This window comes from Xyrauchen texanus, chromosome 21 (genome assembly GCF_025860055.1).
Source record: "Xyrauchen texanus isolate HMW12.3.18 chromosome 21, RBS_HiC_50CHRs, whole genome shotgun sequence".
NCBI lineage: Eukaryota > Metazoa > Chordata > Actinopteri > Cypriniformes > Catostomidae > Xyrauchen > Xyrauchen texanus.
In genome coordinates this window covers 37,036,555-37,049,074 of record NC_068296.1, presented here as the reverse complement: position 1 = coordinate 37,049,074, position 12,520 = coordinate 37,036,555, and the positions used below count along the sequence as shown (strand labels likewise).

The window sequence follows — 12,520 nt, the reverse complement described above, 5'->3', positions numbered from 1 at the left end:
ACAAGATGGGAATAATATGTGTAGAACACTTGGTGTTAGTGAGAATTCTAGCTGCAGAGTTTTGGATGTGTTGTAATCGGGCAATAGTTTTAGCTGGTAGGCCAGTAAAGTGGCAGTTACAGTAGTCGAGACATGATGATTTGAAAGCATGAACTAGTGATTCTGCATTCTTCAAACTGAGAATGGAAGAAAGCAGTTTTAGTGATGGTTCTGATGTGGGCTTCAAAAGTAAGAGGTGGATCGAAAGTGATTCCCCGATCCTTAATGGTTTTAGAGTGTTTGGTCAGATTTCCATCAATATTGACGCCACGTGTTTGTGGCCCAGAAATCATGAACTCAGGTTTGTCAGCTTTTTTTTCGTTTGAAGCGACACTAGGGGTCTCTCTTGAGCGCCGATATTCACCTCTGGACTATGAAAAAAGGCCAATGAGAGTTGGCAACCAGTATTTGCATGTCCCGCCCCCGGACATACGGGTATTTAAGCGGTGCAAATACGGGAGTTCATTCAGAAAATTTCTTCGGAGCCGATGGTCGTGCATGCAGTTACACACCAAGTTCCTGTTTAATCCTCTGACGCTCTGCATGCTGTTGGATTTGACGGCGCACAACAGCGGCTTTCTCATTCGTGCACGGCTGTGCATTCTTGCCCCTGGGCGCTCGACAGCGCAGACAACTCGAAAGAGTTATTCTAAAAGAGTGAATTTCACTCTAAAGAGCAAAACACAGCGGCATTGAACGCCCTTCTCAGGACGCCGTCTTTTTAAAGACGATTTTCCGCCTCTGTGTAGTTTCTGGATGCGTTGATTCTCCCCACCTCTGACGGCCATAAAAACTGCCTTGCATTCCTGGGTTGCGATCACACGCAGGCAGCGTTTTTATGAATGGTCTATGTTTTCAGTACAGAGAACATAGCCATGACAGCATTGCGGTCGTAGGCTTTTTCTTGTAGTGAGAAAAAGCCGCTTCAGCCGCCCCCCGCGCCTTGCCTCCTTCCTACGGGATTGAGGCAGGCACCGCGGGCGATGAAAACGATCTGGGGACAGTGACGGGCTCCGTTTCGCCGGGTGAACCCCCTCGAAAACCCCCCGCCTCCCCGGCACGCTTGCTTGTTTCCGTCCGAGCTCGGGATGAGCATGCTCTCCAATGGGTTATGTTTTCAGAGTGAGAACATAACCGCGGCAGCGTTGCGATCTCTGCTTTCTCTTGTAGTGAGAGAGAGCCATTTCAGCCGGGTAAATCCCCTCGAAAACCTCCCGCCTCCCCGGCATGCTTGCCTGCTTCCCCCGAGCTCGGGATTAGTGCGGTCCGCTTAACAGCCTACCGCCGGTCCCTCGAGCTCCCCGGCATTGGATGGATAACTCGCCTGGGCCGCCACCTTCGGGTCTCCGCCCAGTCTGAGCCTGACGCAAGAAGGTTCGCTATGCTTCCCTGGGCTTAAATGGTTCCGCGGGCATGTGCGCCGCTCACAGCCGCGCCCCCCCCGGATTCCTTCCCAGACGTGCATGACGAGCTGAGCAAGCCCAGCTTCCCTCGCTCCTCCGCTCTCGCTACCCTCGGGGGTAGAACGGTCCCAGACCGCTCCCCCCTGCACGCCATGGCCCCCTCCTGCAAGTCCACTGGGCCAGGGCACTTCAAATCTGCACTTGGGTAGTCCTGTTCTTGACGTGCTGCAGGAACTGCACTCAAACAGGCGATGGCCACTCCGTGGTCCAGAAACGCAACGATGGACAGGCAGTACGGGAGGCAGACAAAGCACGCTTTCTCAAACACCCCGTCTCCCAGCTCCGTCCATTTGGCGACACCACTTGACGACTTCACCCAGCAGTCCTCAGTGGTGAAGAAACAGACCAAGGCTATTTTCAAGCAAAAAAGCATCCCGCCCTGCCGCAAACCTGCCGCCAGGGGCCATGCCCTGTCTGCTCACCGAGGGCATCCTCCTGCGGCTTTCAAGAAAGAAAGAAAGTGGTGCTCCGCCTCAACTAACAAGTGAGTGGGCCCAGCTCTCAGCCCCAGCGTTGAGCTCCCCGCAGAAGTTGGAACCCCTTGAGGACCCAGAAGGCTCCCAGGCGCTCCTGAGATGACAGACCCAGAGACCGAGACGTTAGCTCCGGAGCTGGTAAGACCACTCTGTTCCCCGGTGGAGGGCCGGAAGGAGAATTTTTTTGTTAAATTCTTTACACTCTATAGAGCTATTTCCTTGTTGTCTCTGGGGTCACCTGGCCCGCAAATGCCGTTCTCACGGCACTCTGCTTTCAGGCCTCAACAGTCCCGGCTCCATGGACGCGGTGTCCCCGCCTCCAGCCCCACGACTCTTCCCCGGCCGGCCGGTTCAGACGAGTCCAGAGGACGCCAACATCAGACCTCCTTCTCAGTCACGAACCCGCCCCCCGCCGGGTTCGTGGAGCAAGGTAAGTGCTTTGAGTTTATTCTCAGCACCAGAGCCTCGGGACGCCATGTTGCCTCCCGACGCCGCGTTACCTGTTCCGCACCGCTGCGAAGCCCCGCCGGGTACGTCCAAAAAACCCGTCCCCTTGGTGCCCCTAGCACGGAGTTTAGAGGCGTGGCTTTCACTGCCCAACCCGTCACGCTGGCTGCACTGGACCATTTGACTCGGTTACGCAATTCAGTTTGCCAGGTCTCCGCCCCCCTTCGTGGGCGTACATTTTTCCGCAGTACACGGCCAACATGCCCTCTCCCTGCAAAGAAATCACCTCCCTTCTATTAAAGGACGTGATAGAGCCTGTCCCTCCAACCGAAATGAAGAAGGGTTTCTACAGCCCTTACTCCGTTGTACCCAAAAAAGGCGGCGGCTAACGACCGATCTTGGACCTGCGAGTTTTCAATCGGACCTTGTCCAAACTCCCGTTCAAAATGCTCACCCAGAAACAAATTCTATCTGGCGTCCGGCATCTAATTTGGTTCGCAGCGGTAGACCTGAAGGACGCGTACTTCCACGTCTCAATTCGCCCTCGACACTGCCCCTTCCTAAGGTTCGCGTTCGACGGCCAGGCGTATCAGTACAAAGTCCTCCCCTTCGGCCTGTCTCTGTCCCCTCGTGTCTTCACGAAAGTCACAGAGGCAGCTCTTGCCCCACTCCGAGAAGCCGGCATACGCATACTCAATTACCTCGACGACTGGCTCATACTGGCCCACTCCCGAGAGTTACTATGCGCACACAGAGACCAGGTCCTCAGCCACCTCAGCCGTTTGGGGTTTCAGGTCAACTGGGAAAGGAGCAAGCTCCCAGAGCATCTCTTTTCTCGGTCTGGAGTTAGACTCAGTCCCAATGACAGCACGTCTCTCCAACGAGCGTGCTCAGTCAGTGCTGAAATGCCGCGCTTCCTTCAAGCCAGGCGCCATGGTCCCGCTAAAACGTTTCCAACAGCTCCTGGGGCATATGGCATCCTCCGCGGCGGTCGTAGCCTACATAAACCGCCAAGGCGGAGTACGCTCCCTCCACATGTCACAGCTCGCCCGCCGTCTCCTCCTTTGGAGTCAGCAGTGACTGGAGTCACTCACATCCCCGGCAACCTCAATGTGATAGCGGACACGCTGTCAAGACACAGCTTGCCTGGCGGAGAGTGGAAGCTCCACCCCCAGTCAGTCCAGCTGATTTGGGACCGGTTCGGCAAGGCTCAGGTAGACCTGTTTGCCTCCCAAGAAACCTCCCACTGCCCGCTCTGGTATGCCCGGACAGAGGCTCCCCTCGGGGCAGACGCGTTGGCACACAGCTGGCCTGCGGGGCTGTGCAAGTACGCATTCCCCCCAGTGAGCATTCTTGTACAGGTGCTATGCAAGGTCAGGGAGGACGAGGAGCAAGTCATTCTGGTAGCCCCTTACTGGCCTACCCGGACTTGGTTTTCGGACCTCACGCTCCTCACGACAGCCCCTCCCTGGCGAATTCCCCTGAGGAAGGACCTTCTTTCTCAGGGACGGGCACGCTCTGGCACCCGCACCCAGACCTCTGGAACCTCCACGCCTGGCCCTTGGACGGGATGCGGAAGATCTAGCTGGCCTACCACCGACCGTCATAGATACAATCAATCAAGCCAGAGCCCCCTCTACCAGGCATCTCTACGCTCTAAAGTGGCGTCTGTTCGTGGACTGGTGTTCTTCCCGAGCTGAAGACCCGCAGAAGTGCGCAGTTAGGTCAGTGCTCATGTTTCTTCAGGAGAGGCTGGAGAGGAGGCTGTCCCCCTCCACCCTCAAGGTGTATGTCGCCGCTATCACGGCCCACCACGACACGGTAGACGGCAAGTCTCTTGGTAAGCACGACTTAATCGTCAGGTTCCTAAAAGGTGCCCGGAGGATAACTCCCTCCCGGCCTAACCTGTTCCCCTCCTGGGATCTCTCGGTCGTCCTTACGGGACTCCAGAGACCCCCCTTCGAGCCGCTTCACTCAGTTGGACTCAGGGCCCTTTCTCTCAAGACCGCCCTGCTGATCGCGCTTGCTTCCATCAAGAGGGTCGGGGACCTGCATGCGTTCTCTGTTAGCGACGCTTGCCTGGAGTTCGGTCTGGCAGACACTTTCGTGATCCTAAGACCGCGACCGGGCTATGTGCCCAAGGTTCCTACCACACCCTTCAGGGATCAGGTGGTGAACCTGCAAGCGCTGCCCCGGGAGGAGGCAGACCCAGCCCTTTCACAGCTGTGTCCAGTACATGCTTTGCGTATTTATCTGGACCGCACATAGAGCACCAGACGCTCTGAGCAGCTCTTTGTCTGCTTTGGGGGACAGCAGAAAGGGAACGCTGTCTCCAAGCAGAGACTCGCCCACTGGGTTGTTGACGCCATTTCCCTGGCTTATCACACCCAGGCTGTGCCCCCTTTGCGGGTCCGAGCCCACTCCACCAGGAGTGTTGCATCCTCATGGGCACTGGCTAGGGGCACTGCTCTAGCAGACATTTGTAGAGCAGCGGGCTGGGCAACACCTAACAGTTTTGCGAGATTCTACAATCTCCGAGTTGAGTCGGTATCGTCCCGTGGCTTCTCAGGTACCGAGCCCGTAGAACTCGGTGGCACGCTGACAATCTGACCAGGTGAACCGCTTGCACCTAGCGCCCTTCCCCCTAACCAGGGGAAACAGTGCGCCTTCATTCCCAGGAGATCCCATGTTTGGGACACTGGTTGATTCCTCCCTAGCCCTCGTGGGCGCAGTTCAGCGGAGGAACTCACCGACCGAAGCCACTGCGGGTACCGCAGGCTACCCTGTACTAGTATAGGTGCTCCACAGGTAAGGCCTCCTTCGGACTCCCCCTGTGTGTAACACCACGGTTCTGTCCCCTCTGGCGAGCGGACTCCCGTGTATCCCTTAGGCAGTCACGGCTGCCTCGGTTGCCGTGCTGTATGTTCCCCCCTCTACGAGGCTGGATCCACCACCGCAACAACTTTTCCACATAGGCCCTCAGTCAGGCCTCTGATGGTTTTGCCACTTAAACTTGCCTCCCCTCTCGGGTATGCGTGGCCTCCGCAGGGTCTTCTCCGCCCTGAATAAGGGCTAAGACCCCCTTCCCTCAATGCGCGTAAGGGCCCCTGCCTTAGTTGCTCTATGCAGAAACATAGAGAGAAAAGAGGCCCGCCAGGCTTGGCCCGTTCCCAGGTTGGCGGCCAGCACCTTGTTCCCCTTCCAGGGTAACGATAAGGAATCCTGATGGCTTAAATGGGGCATTGGGGAAGGATACGTGCAGCCTGATACAGTTGGTCGTCCTGCACGTAAGAATACCTGCTCGCTCCTGTATCAGCAGTTCACGTACACGGCTCAGCGCAAGGCACTTTTATAAGTGGACCCCTAGTGTCGCTTCTCTGACACAACGTGGAGAGAGCGACAGAAGGGGAACGTCTAGGTTACGTATGTAACCTCCGTTCCCCGATGGAGGGAACGAGACGTTGTGTCTCCCCTGCCACGTCGCTGAGCCGAGCCACTGTTGTGGCCGGACCATTTCCGGCTCCTCAGAAAAATCCATGAATGAACTCCTATATTTGCACCGCTTAAATACCCATATGTCCGGGGGCGGGACATGCAAATACTGGTTGCCAATTCTCATTGGCCTTTTTTCATAGTTCAGAGGTGAATATCGGCGCTCAAGAGAGACCCCTAGTGTCGCTTCTCTGACACAACGTCTCGTTCCCTCCATCGGGGAACGGAGGTTACATACGTAACCTAGACGTTATGCTAGTAAATTTTCAACTCAGTTTTCAGTTTTTCCACCACTTCAAGAAATTGACAGCTCCTCGATTGCCCGATACACTCACAATGAGACCCTGCAAGCCAGTTAAGGGAATGGTCACCTCAAAGAAGCAGTCCTGACAGGTCCCATAATCACACACCTGGCAACCCTGAAGCACACAAGTGAGAACTGTGCACAGGCAGATCATGAACATAAAAATCAGCCAAGCAGAATATATACAGTGAAGATAGGACACAGGCAGGAATGTAAATGCATGCTTGGTGCTATGAATGTGCATGGCCAACCGGCCCATGACCCCTTTTCCTTACTCTCTCTCTCTCCCACTATATATATATATATATATATTCCACAACAATTCCTCATATGCTTAGCACATGCAGGGTGGACAGGGAGAAGTTGTTTTCTCAGGCCGGTAGGGGATCCCAGGAGTTTCCCGTTGTACACATCCCTCTCTTGGTCAATAGCACTTTGTAGGGCTGGCCATTCAATATTGAGGCAAGCGGCCACTTGCTCACAAACCTCAATTAGAAGAGACTGGGGTAAGGGTGTGGGGGCGTTAGCCTGGGGAGACGGGATGGCCTCTTCATCCTCGTCACCGAGGACGAAGCTAGCAAAGCCACGAGTAAAGCAGACGATTCATCTAAAAAGATGGCAACTTTGGACATTGTGCTGCAAGAGCTCAGAGATTTTCGCAGTGAGAACGGGGAAAGCCTCAAAGTAATTCGGGAGGACATTCAAAAAATAGATAGCAGGTTGGATGAGGCTGAGCAGCGCATAATGGAGTCAGAAGACCAGATTCAAAATATTGAAGACGCCACTTTGGAACTTTTGGAGTTACAAAATCAAGTTGCACCTAAATTGACGGATCAAGAGGGTCGCTTAAGAAGGGACAATATCAGGATTCACGGCTTAAAAGAAGGAGCAGAAGATGGGGCCCAGTCGATGGTCACATTCATCGAGTCCCTCCTGAGAGAGAAGCTTGAATTACCGCAGTCCCTAGAACTCACCATTGAACGAGCTCACCGGTCGTTGGCTGCGCCACCCCCGAATGACGCTCCACCGAGATCAGTAGTTGTGAAGTTTCTCAGTTACAGATGCAAAGAAGAAATCATGAAGACGGTGTGGCAGAAAAAGGGATTCGAGTACGAAGGCAGGAAGATAATTATAGATGAGTCAGCGGAGGAGGCGACAAAAGATATGGCTGACAGGGGCTTCCAGGTGAAGGTCGTGGAGCCCACGGAGGACGTAATGGAGAAGATAAAGCGCCTGACGTGGCGCCGTGACCGAGCCACGAACGGTGGACAACAGGCGGATGCTAGACCCGGGTATAAGCAGAGACTGCAGGCTTTTAGGAGGATGCCGGAGGAGAATGACTGATCCAGAAGTTTTCAGGACTTTTTCCTTTCATTTTTTTTCCTTTCTTCTTTTCTTTCAGTGTTTTAGGGTGAGATGTATAAGAAGAACTCCCTCAAATTAAGGTACAATTGTCGGTACTGTATTCTCAGAGTTGTCGTTATGGTATGTAGTTTTGGTTAGATTCTTGTTGCAGAGAGGGCCCTCTGGCCGTTAGGGACAGAGGCTATCCCTCCGAGTCTTATCTAGGCTCAGATAAGGTCGAGAGAACGACCTTAATATTGGAAGTCTTTTGGTTTTTGTTTAGTGATTTGATAAAAAATTGTTCTAGAGCTTGTTCTGTTAGGCTCATGGTTGTGTGTTTTTACGGTGACATAGGGGGAGTACTGGGGATAGTAATAAGAACAATTAGAGCTAAAATATGGCTATACAAAAAAACTTAAAGTGGTTTCCTATAACGTGAATGGTGTTCTCAACCCAATTAAAAGAAGTAAAATTCTAAGTAAAATGAAGAAAGATAGGGCGGGGATAGTTTTCCTGCAGGAAACCCATCTGACAGAAAAAGAACATGAAAAACTGAAGAGAAATGGCTATAACCAGGTATATGCTGCTTCATATAAATCAGGCCACAGGAGAGGGGTAGCGGTTTTAATATCGAATCAAATCCCATTTCAGAAACAGTCAGTGATAAGCGATAAAGATGGAAGATATGTCTGGGTTAAAGGAAGAGTAGAGGGAGTATTAATTAGTCTTCTGAATATGAAGCACCCCCTGGCTCAGATTGGACGTTTTATAGAAAATTGTTTGATTTGATGGCATCAGAGGGGGAGGGGGTTTTAATCGCATGAGGGGATTTGAACCAAAGGTTGGACCCTCAATTAGACACCTCAGGGAGGGGAGTAAAAAAGAATGTGATTCCAAATAAAATTGGAAATATGATGGGGGAATTAGGTATCATGTATGTATGGAGAGAATTGAATCCTACAACCAAGGACTACACTTTTTACTCTTCTCCGCATAAAATATATTCAAGAATAGATTACATCCTAATGTACAATAAAGATAGACATATGGTGGGGAATTGTGAGATTGGGGTGGCTGACTTATCTGATCATAGTCTGGTTTATGCAACTTTGGCTTTGACACCTGAAAAAAGAACAACATTCTGGAGACTTAATGCCAGTATATTAAAAGGAAGTGTTAAAGAAGAAATAGAATCGGAAATTCAAAGATATTTGGAGGAGAATGATAATGGGGAAGTGTCCCCACCAGTACTATGGGACGTGTGTAAGGTGGTGTTAAGAGGGAAAATAATTTCCAAATCTGCTTATTTAAAAAAATTGAGGCAAAGGAATCTTGATGCATTACAATTGGACCTACAGAAATTAGAACAGGAACATAAAGAAAGGCCGAATGACAAAACTTATCAGGAAATTAGGAAGAAAAAAGCAGAGATAAATGAAATTTACTCAGCAGACATACAAAAAAAGTTACTGTTCACAAAACAATGGAATTATGAAACAGGTAGTAAATCGACAAAGTTACTGGCATATAAGTTAAGAAAACAGCAGGCTAGAAGTAATATATATAAGATAAGGGATTCTCACAATAAAATAATAAGGTATAAGACAGAGGACATAAAAAAATGCTTTGAATCATATTATACACAACTTTATGACCAACCACTCATTGATAATATAGCAGATATAGAAGCCTTTTTAGATACACTTTCATTGCCTAAGGTAACAGACAAACAAAATTAATTCCTGATATCAGTGATTACAGCTCAGGAAATAAACTCTGCGATTTCTAAACTCAAAGTGAGTAAGTCCCCGGGAGCAGATGGATACTCCTCAGAATGGTATAAGTTGTTCAGGGAATCATTAATTCCAATGCTAGAAAAAACGTTTAACTGGGTGTTAAAGAATGGTGAAATACCAATACAGAATAATTTCTGTAATCCCTAAAGAAGGCAAGGACGAATTGGACTGTTCCAGCTATAGACCTATTAGTGTCCTGAATCAGGACTATAGACTTTTCACTGCAATATTGGCTAGACGTATTGAGCTGTTTTTACCGGGTATTATTCAGTTGGACCAGACGGGATTTATTAAAGAAAGACAAACACAAGATAACATAAGAAGGGCTTTACATGTGATGCAGCATATTAAAGAAAATCACACTGAAGCAGTTGTGATGGGAATGGATGCTGAGAAAGCGTTTGACTCTGTCAGGTGGGATTTCCTTTATAGAGTGTTAAAAAAATTTAACTTCCATGATACAATAATTAGGACAATACAAGCCTTGTATACTGACCCAACGGCCAGGATTAAGATTAATGGGAGTTTATCCAATTCTATATCATTAAGGCGTGGATGTAGGCAGGGTTGTTCGGCTAGCCCCCATCTCTTCGCAATTTTTTTGGAACCACTTAGCCAATCCATAAAACAAAATGCACAAATACAAGGCATAGAGATAAAGGGGACATTTCAGAAGCTTGCACTATTCGCAGATGATGTTCTAATATTTTTGTCTAATCCCGATACATCCTTGCCAGTACTCATGTCAGAATTTGTAAAGTTTGGACAAATGTCCGGCTACAAAATAAATGTTTAGAAAACACAAGTCCTCACTTTCAATTATAGCCCCTCTGAAGCGATTAAAGAAAATTATGAAATTAAGTGGAATTTGAAATCAATGAAATATCTTGGAATTGATTTAACAAAAGATATTAGCCAATTGAAATCAGCAAACTATGACCCATTAATATCCCAAATAAAAGAAGACATTGCAAGGTGGAATTTAATTCCCTTTATGACGCTTACATCTAGAGTTGAGGTGGTCAAAATCAATGTTCTTCCCAGGGTGTTATACCTGTTTCAGAATCTTCCAGTGGAGATACTGGATAAGGAAGTTATAGAATGGGACAAAATTATCTCAAGATATATCTTGCAAGGAAAACAACCTAGAATAAGACACAAAACATTACAACTATCTAAGGCGAAGGGGGGGCTAGCTCTCCCTTGCTTAAAAAGTTATTATCAAGCAGCGCAAATAAAGCCTTTGTTGAACTTATGTAATCTTTCCTACTCTGCTAGGTGGAAAGAAATTGAAATGAAAATGACAACGGAAGCTCCAATACAGGCATTAATCGGGAATTACAAACTCAGGCACCAATTGAAAAATGTACCCAATCCATGGCTGGACGTTTCACTTAAAGTGTGGTTTGAAATTGTTACAAAGAATAAATTGACACACAGCAATAAGCTGCTAAGGTGGATAGGATATGATACAGAATTTTCCCCTAAAAAATTTGGGAAAAAGGACCACGAATGTTCTGGCAACTATTAGAAAATAAGAAGTGTAAAAGTTTTGACTGGCAAATCAAGATTTTTATAGATTTCTGCAAGTGAGGCATTATTTAGAGCATGATATAAAAAAGGAAAATTTTGACATAGAGTCCAACATTATGAAACTCTTTATCTCCGCATACCAATCTAAAATAAACAAGAAATGAATTGCAAAGATATATTCAGGGATAGAAGCTTTATAAGGAGACGATACACACTACATAAAACAAAAATGGGAAATTGAAGCAAACATAAAAGTGACGGATGAGGAATGGGAGGATCTCACTCAACAAATATGGAGAGTGACATCATCCCTAACCTGGAGGGAACATGGATGGAAAAACTTAGTGAGATATTTTAGAACTCCAGCTCAGACAAAATATCGGGATACAATCTGTTGGCAGGGATGTGGGGAAAAGAGTGCTAATCATGTTCATATTTTTTGGAGTTGTCCTTCGATGGTGAAATATTGGATGGAACTTAAACAATGTATGGACAAGATTTTACAGATTGATCTACCTTTCACTTTTGACACACTTTATTTGGGAAGACTTAATATGCAAGGTAAAAAGAATCTGAATTGTAAAATGTTTAAAATCATGTTACTAGCAGGAAAAAAGGGAATTACTAGGAAATGGCTTAAGGTGGAAGCGCCAAGAAAGGAAAATTGGGTTGATGTGATGCATGATAAATACGTTATGGAGAAACTGACTTCCACTTGTAGATTTGAAATGGATAAATTCGAGAGGTTGTGGAATGGATTCTTGAAATTTATTCGGCCAATAAGATCAGACTTTGTGTGAAACATAATACCTGAGGCTGTCCCCTGTTTTTGTTCTTGCTACCAGTTTGTTTGTTTGCTTGTTTGCTTTGTTTTTGTTTTATTATTATTTTCATTAATTAATTAATTTATTTATATTTTTGTTTTATGGGAAAAAGATGTAGTAGGACAAGATAAAAATGTTGTATAATATGACCAAATGTATATTTATGTCTTGCAACATCAAGAAAAAATTAATATAAAAAAACCAAAAACATTTATAAGTATAAAATTTATAAAAAGCATTTATAGGTTCTCCACGGGGGTAGCCGTAGGTTTGGAAAATGACTGATTAGAGGAAAACTCTGTAAAATCCATGGCAAGCAGCCTAGGAGCAGGGGAAGTGGTGAGAGAGAAAGGAGGGCAGCCTGACTGGTAGTTTAAGTGAGTGTGGGCAGCTTGCAGCAAACAGAAACAGCTAACCTGGCTGAAGCAAGACAGTCACATCTGGTGGAGGCTAATCTTAACGATGTGTCCTCATGTAGACAAAGTCCAATTTCAACCAAGCTGAGAGAAACAGAGATCACGAGAAGCGAATGTCAGCTGAGGAACAGCAACTCATGCAGGTCCTTATATGCTCTTAGGAAAGGGGCGGATCCTTACAGGGCATAGGTCACGCACCTGTTATTTCACTGCATAAAATCAAAGAATTTGTCAAATCTGATTAAGGATTGCACAGATTCACTCAGTAGTGCTCTTAATAGAGAGGAAAACTTCCGAAAGACTGAGGATGTCGACTTTAACATGGCTAAACTAGACAAACTATACTTGGCCACAGATAGATTTATGAAAACACATAATAAACAATA

The 12,520-nt window shown here is 47.6% G+C and overlaps 1 protein-coding gene across 1 annotated transcript in view; it reads left to right on the top strand.

The window, feature by feature from the left end:
• The window catches only part of LOC127661336 (E3 ubiquitin/ISG15 ligase TRIM25-like), a 54,221-nt gene that overhangs the window by 27,932 nt on the left and 13,769 nt on the right, over positions 1-12,520 (top strand). The window lies entirely within an intron of this gene.